Below are 7,785 nucleotides of genomic sequence, written 5' to 3'. Positions count from 1 at the left end.
TGTAGGTAGACTAGCTAATTTCTAATATCCCTACTAATTGTAATTATAATCATTTTTTTTCTAGAGAATTTGAAGCAAAGGAAAAACGTCTGGCTTCTGGAAGATGTTAAATGCATGACTGTTTGAACATAGGAAAGATAAATCAAAATTGGCTGTTTAACTGCAGGCATAATCCAGAATTCACCAGCGATTTTAAATAATCCTTGTTATATCCCCACCCATGACTCCCTACCAGAAGGGAAATGCTCACCTACTGCTAAAAGCAAGCAAACAAACAAAATAAAACTGTTTTTGCTTTCAGTCAATTATTTAAAGGTCCTAATTTTTTTTCTTTTTACTCTCAATACAAATAACTTTTCTTTTTTACCCCTGATTCTATAAATCAATATTTTCAACTCTTGCAGACCTAATATCTATTTCCTATAAAATATTTTAACCACTCCTTTTTAATCCTTAAATATAATTCTTAGATGACATAGCCTACCTCCAAACATATATTTTTAAAAATGAATGTTACATTCTAAATGTAATATGAAGGGAAAATTTTAAAAAAGTTAAATAACAGATATTTTATTTTTTAAATTAAATAATAGATATTTCATTCCTTGGGTACAATTCACAATACAATAGGTGTCAAAAAACATTTATGTAAAAGGCCAGACAGTAAATATTTAGGATTTGTGGGTCATAAAATTTCTATTGCAAGAGCTCTATCTGCCCTTTTAGTGAGGAATCAGCCACAGACAATATGTAATACAAATGGGTGTTGTTGGGCCCCCAATAAATAATAACATTTGTTTTAAAAAAAATATGGTGATCCAGGTTTGGTTCATTGACTATAAGTTTCTGACTCCTGCACTGGAATATATAAGATTAAGCCATCACACACTTGCACCTCTATGTAGTGTAACCTGGAGCATGACAATCAGACATATAAGTGAATGTAAGGGTATTTTATCAGAGATTGCACAACCACTGCATTTGTTAGGTGATTTTTCTGCTATAGTGAACAAGTCTTGGTAGGTTTTGAACAAAAAAAAGTAGAAGCATTTCCCCATTTAAATAGAAGTTGGGTTCTTGTAATATTCAGTATATATTAAAACTATGTGAATGAACTTTTTAAAATGACTGAAAGTTCTAGAGTCCGATAATTATTAACAGGCTTTTTGTCTACGTGAATGTATGTTGTGCATTCTCAATTCATGCAGGGCAGTCTTTGCATCAGGTCAGTGTCACCTTGCAGAACCTCTAGCTCTCTGGTCACTATGACCCTATTAATTTCCAGAAGCACCCCCCGGGGGTAATGGTGCCTTCTGTTCACAAGCACTGGTATAAATATTATGTGTACTTGTAAAAAAACAAAATGTAACAAAAAGTTAAAGAAAGAATGCAAGTATTGTTAGAAATCCCACCACCTTAAAGTAAAAACCTTTATCTTTGACTCACACACACACACACACAGTCAAACAAAATAGGATATTGTTTTGGGAATGTGCACAACATTTTCATAAATACATATTTTAAGTGAATATATGCATATTTCTTGCTTTAACATTTAACAATGCATAAAATACATAATAAAAATCTATGCAAGTGAGTAGTACTAGATTTAAGTCTTTTTTTTTTAAATTCAGTTTTATTGAGATAAATGCACATACGCTACAATCATCCACAGTGTACAATCAATTGTTCACAGTACCGTCATATAGTTTGCATTCATCACCACAATTTTTGAACGTTTTCATTACTCCAAAAAAGATAAAAGTAAGAATAAAAATGAAAGTAAACAAGAACACCCAAAACATCCCATCCCCCCATGCCACCTATTATTCATTTAATTTTTGTCCCCATTTTTCTATTCATCTGTCCATATACAGAATAAAAGGAGTATGAGCCACAAGGTTTTCCCAATTACATAGTCACACTGTATAAGCAACATAGTTAACACAATCATCTTCAAGAATCAAGGCTACAGGGTTGCATTTCAACAGTTTCAGGTATTTCCTTCTATTCTAATAAACTAAAAACTAAAAAGATTATCTATATAATGTATAAGAAAAACTTCCAGAATGACATCTCTACTTCATTTGAAATCTCTCTCAGCCAACTAACACAGTCTTTTTAATGGCTACATTATATTCCCCAGGATGGGCGTTACATACTTGGTTCAACCAGTACCAACATTCACTTTGTTTTCAGAAGATTTTTTCTGTATTTCTCCCCATTACAAACAATGGTCCAATAATTACCCACTTGTGTGTGCCTATGTGCACATGTGTTTGTGTGCCCTATCATTCTATTGCATTTATTTCAGAGTCAAAGTTCATGTATGTTTAAAATTTTAATACCTATTTCCATATTGCTTTTCAAAAAACTATGACAATTCCTATTACTCCACCTTCCACCATGGTACATGAGAAAATATTTTGAATTCTATCACTCTTTATAATATTTGCTAATTTGAGGGACTGAAGGTGAGATTTGAAATTTTAATTGGAATTTCTGATTAAAAGTAATGTTGAACATATTTCCCCATATTTATTAATTTGATTTGTACTTTTGCAAAGTATTTTCATACTTTGTCCAATTTTATCAGCTTGTCTTTTTCTTTTTTTCATTTGTCATTGAATATTATATATATCAACATACTTCATGTCATTTGTATTGCTGATATTTCTCCAGTTTATCATTTGTATTTTAATTTTTAATATATTTTATTTCATAGAACTTTTAATTCCTATTATAGTGTCTCATTTTTCTATTTTGGCTAAAAAGATCTCCTAAACCCCTCACTTACATGTAATTTTCCTTTTAAAATGTATTGTTTCATTTATTACACTTTAGTATTTGAGCCATATGTATTATAATTTTTCTATTGTGTGAGGAAGTCTTCCAACTTTATTTTCTATCAATGGATATGCTGGTGGGCCAGCACAGATTGATTAACAAGCCTTTTTTCCCCATTGGACTGGAATACCTTGTTTTTTATTCAGTAAATTCCCATACACTTGAGATCTCTTCCTGGATTCTGCTCTGCTAACTCTTTGTTTATTACTACTCCAACACTATTTTCTTTTGCTTTAGCTTTTTTTTTTTCTTTTTTTTCTTTTTTTTTTTTCCCCACTATTTCCTTTTGAGTGCAGGTTGAGTATAGAGGATTTATAGTATGAGTTAGTATCTGGCAATCTCATACTGAATTTTCACAATTTTTTTTAGATAGTCATGAAATTTTATTCTTCTTTATTTGCTTTATAGTCTGTTTTAGTTTCCTAGGCAGTTCGAGCAAATACCATGAAATGTGTCAGGTTAAACAATGGGAATTTATTCATTCATAGCAAGGCACGTGGCAGCATCTTCTGATTTCTCCCTTCTCTTCTGGGGTTCTGTAATGTCTGGTCTCTGGCTTCCAGTGGCTTTCTCTCTCTCTCAGAATTTCATTCTACTTAATAAAGGACTCCAGTAATAGGATGAAGACCCATTCAGACCTGGCTAGACAATTCCTTAACCAAAGTAACCTCATCAAAAGGGCTTACTTAAAATGGGTTCACACCCACAGGAATCAATTAAATTTAAGAACACATTATTTTCTTGGGTATATACAGTTTCACATCACCACACAGTCATTTTATCCAATTAAAAATAAAAGGGAAGAAGAAAATGTTTGGGATTCAAAATGGAACCGAATTACAATAACTTATTAATTTTGGAAAAATAAATCATTTTATAATATTACATCTATTTGTCTAAGAAAATATCACATCTTTTCATTTGTCCAAATTTTATTTTATCAAAGTAACGGTTTTAGTTTTGTTCCTGCAAATCCCATACTTATTGTGTTAAATGTGTTTCTAAGTATATTATAGTAGATTTTGTCATCATTATAAGAGGTTTTTCTACATTCTATTTTCCAACTAGTTATTGTTAGTACAGAAACAATAGATAGTTTTTATTTATTTTGTTCCCTGAAAACATTCTTTTATTGATTCTAGTAGTTATTTGAATCTTTTGATCTTTCTAGCTATATTATCAGAAAAAAGACAATTTTATCCCATTTCAAATATTTCACCCTTCCTTAATTTTCTTGTCTAATTGTTTTAGCTAGAATAGAATAATTGCATATATTAATAATTATGTAGAACTACTAATATATCAATTGACTATATCAATAATTAAATATATATATAATTTAATAATAATGGGCAGGGCAGACAGCATCATCTTCTTTCTAATTTTGAAGGAAGTTGACCTTAGTGCTTTTCTCTGTCTGCTGAGCATTATTGGTAAGTTATCTTTATCATATTTAAGAAGTTTACATATAGTTTTATTACCCTGAGAGTATTTTTTTAAATTAGAAATACCTACTAATTTTGAAAAATACCTTTTCAGTCTTTATTGCCATCTTTTCTCTTCTTTGATGGTATGATGAGCTATGTTTTTATATTTCCTTATATACTATAGTAAAACATACTTGATCATGATTTGCTATTTCATTGATACTGTCATAATCTTTTTGGCTCATGTTTAAGAAACTTAAAATCTATATTAATAAAATATTCATAAATAAGAATTTTTGTTTTCTTTGTCTTTTTCAAAATCACATGTTGTAGCAGCATTAAGCTATTTTATTCATCCAACTTTCTTCACATTTGTTTTGTTATTATAGTTTTCTAATTATAGTTTTGCTTTTATTACTTTTTTGTTTTGGTGATCATTTACAGCAGAGTCCTAATTTCCAAGACATTTTTGCTCATCTTTTGTTGTTTATTTCTAGGTGAGTCCTCACCTTTAATTTGGTTAAAGTTTTTCTTTAGACCAAGTATATAATCAATATTTATAGTCACCTTATGAATATAAGAAAATCCTTTACATGGATTGTGTAAAATTGTCTCTGTATTAATTAAATTGAGAATTCTGCTTTTATATTTAATTATCTGTCTTCATTTCTTTGTCTTCAATATTTAACTCTTTAAAAATGCATATTAAAATATTTTAAAAGCTCTTTAAAACATATTTCTTGCTTTTTGATAGCTTTTGCTTCACATATGTTTTTGTTGTTTTTGAACAGAGTTCATGACTATTAAATATTCTTAACAAGTGCTTCCTTTATTGTTATATAATGTTCCTCATTAGCCTGTTTAGTGCTTTCTAACTATAACTTCTATTTTTGTATTGATATTGTAAGAGCTTTCCTTTTGTTTTCATTTCTCTGGTTCAGGTCTTTATCACTCTTTCAAAATAATCATTCTAGTAAACATCTTTTTATCTCAGAATCCTTGTCTTTTAATTGGAAATTTTAGCTATTCCCATTTATTATAGCAACTGATATGCTTCTCCATGTATTTTACTTTTAGTTGTTTGGTTAACTTTGTCCTTTCCTTTTTCTGCATTTTCTTTATTCTTGCTCTTTGAATTAAGCTTTGATTTCTTCTTTCATGTAATTTTTAATCTAAAAATTCTAATTTTTATCCTAATAGTGCTTACCTACCTATTGCCAATATTAATTATCTAGCACATATTTACCTCTTTTTTTAAGGAAACAAACTACCAACAATATCCTCCAACCCAATTAAGGCTCTCTAATTTCTGAACTCTGGTCACACAATAAGATGAGACATTAAGAACATGTTAAACCTCTTCTGCCCAACCCCATATTTCATCATTAGGCTTTAAAATGCCTGCTTCCCATTCCTAAGCTACTGTGATTAGCTAAATAAAGGCAATTTCAAACTTTAATTCCAACTCAGAAATGGAGGGTATTTGAAATTGGGAAAATAGAGAAATGCATATAACTTTTAGTTTGCCATCTTCTTAGAAACCTTCCCTTTAAAAGTTTCTTGTTAAATATTCCACGTTTTACACATTATATAAAGGGATTTTTAGACATAGCATCAATGCAATTTGCAATGGTATTTTTGTTGATTGTTTCTATACACTTTCTTCAAGAACCCCATAAATCTTGAAATTGTTACATGAAAGATCCACCCGTAAAAAAAAAAAAAAAGTAGCTCTCATATCTCTTTTATCTGTAAAAGCGATAAAAAGAAAATAAAAATGCTAGAAATGTGACCTGCTCCAAGAGATATGTTTTATCCCCTGGAAAGCTGCTATGGCCCTGAGTATGTTTTTCCAAGTTGCAAGTGCTTCACAAAGAAAGACCACTACCACTTTGCAGCATTGTGTGATGCCCTTTTGCAGAACATATCTAAAAGGAAATAAAAGTGAATCATAACCTGAGGCAGCAGCATTTCCTAACCAGTGGATAGAGGATATCTAGAAGTTCTTGAAGGCACTCCTGGAGGGGTCCCTTATTAAAAATTCTGCCCTTTGTAATTTCTATTTTAAAAAAAGAAACAAGCAAAAAGATGATTCCAAAAACTCCCATTTGAATTGCAACCATTTGAGTTGGTTCTTCGTTAATAACAAATAGAAGACTGTCCCTCAATCAGTTTATCCTTCACCCAAGCAATCTTAAACAGCATGATGATTTTGGCAATTGTATATTAGTTTTAAATTGCTTTTATTTTTGATCATAGATTGAATAATTAATACCAGTAGTGGACTTTTTCTTTTCCTTCAGTCAAATCTGAGGAAAATTATGGAACACTTCACAAATTTATGTGTCCTCCTTGTACAGGGACCATGCTAATCTTCTTGGTATCATTCCAATTTTAGCACATGTGCTGCCGATGTAAGCACAAGTTGCCAATTTTTTAAGGGTTGGAAATAGGAGTGTTAACGGTGATACTAATTCTGAAAATTCCTTTTATGAGCTTTTACCATATCAGTATGTTGCATATTTCATCAAAATCCTTTAAAACATATTAGGATCTCTCCTGTACTTAGGAGAACAGAAATGTGTTAAAATAAGAAAATAAAGTTAAGATTTATACAAGTTGCTTTGCATTGATTGGGAATAAAGACTAAAAACTTTCAAACAGTTATTTGTGGAGAAGCATTTTCAAATATAATGTTGGTTACTTGTTACATATGTTATAGTTTAGAAACAAAAATCTGAAAATTATAGAAGATAATCTGTTTGACTTTTAAACCACAACATGAAAGAATCCTCTGTTGTAGATTGAATTACATACCCCAATTTAGGCATGTTCTTGGTATTGGTCCACATTCCTCTGGGTGTGAGCCCATTGTGAATAGGAAATCTTGAAGATGTTATTTTAGTTAAGGTGTGGTTCAACTGAATGAGTTTGGGACTTAATCTGGTTTACTGGAATCCTTTATAAGCAGAAAAAATTCAGACAGAGAGAGAGAGAGCCACAGAGGAGATGGAAGCCAGAGCTCAGCAGGAATCCTAAAGAGAAAGGAAAGAATATTGCCATGTGATGGGAAAGCCAAGAACCCAGTGTTTGCTGGCCAGCCAGAACGCTATCAAGCAGGGGAGAAAGCAAGCCTTCCAGTATCTAAACCGTGAGCCAATAAATTCCTGTTGTTAAGCCAAAACCTGTTTGTGGTATTTGTGATTGCAGCTTAGCGAAGTTAAGACAGATGCCATGTGGGGAAAAGGGTTGTCAATTTTTAATATTATTACATAATCTACATTTTGCTATATATTTGGTTAAAACTCCTAACTGCATTGACTTTATAAAGTTATTTCTTGACAAATCAAGCTATGTATTAAATGCATAATTTAAGCAATAGTGTTCATCATTTTAAACTTGAATAGCTCAGAATTTGTCTAAATGTTTGTTGTCCACATGTAGCTATTTAAAATCAAGGTTAAATTCAACTTAAAAATTCAAAATATCAGTTAGATTAGTCACATGTCTA

At 30.8% G+C, this 7,785-nt stretch overlaps 1 non-coding gene across 1 annotated transcript; it reads right to left on the bottom strand.

The window, feature by feature from the left end:
* Nucleotides 1–6,589: 6,589 nt before the first annotated feature.
* LOC119541060 lies at nt 6,590–6,696 on the bottom strand. Its single transcript, XR_005218190.1, has one exon. It is a non-coding gene; the product is annotated as a U6 spliceosomal RNA (small nuclear RNA).
* Nucleotides 6,697–7,785: the final 1,089 nt, after the last annotated feature.

The sequence above is a fragment of the Choloepus didactylus genome, chromosome 7, assembly GCF_015220235.1.
Source record: "Choloepus didactylus isolate mChoDid1 chromosome 7, mChoDid1.pri, whole genome shotgun sequence".
Classification (NCBI taxonomy): domain Eukaryota; kingdom Metazoa; phylum Chordata; class Mammalia; order Pilosa; family Megalonychidae; genus Choloepus; species Choloepus didactylus.
Note: the sequence above shows the minus strand (reverse complement) of the source record. Positions and strands in the feature narration are given on the sequence as shown.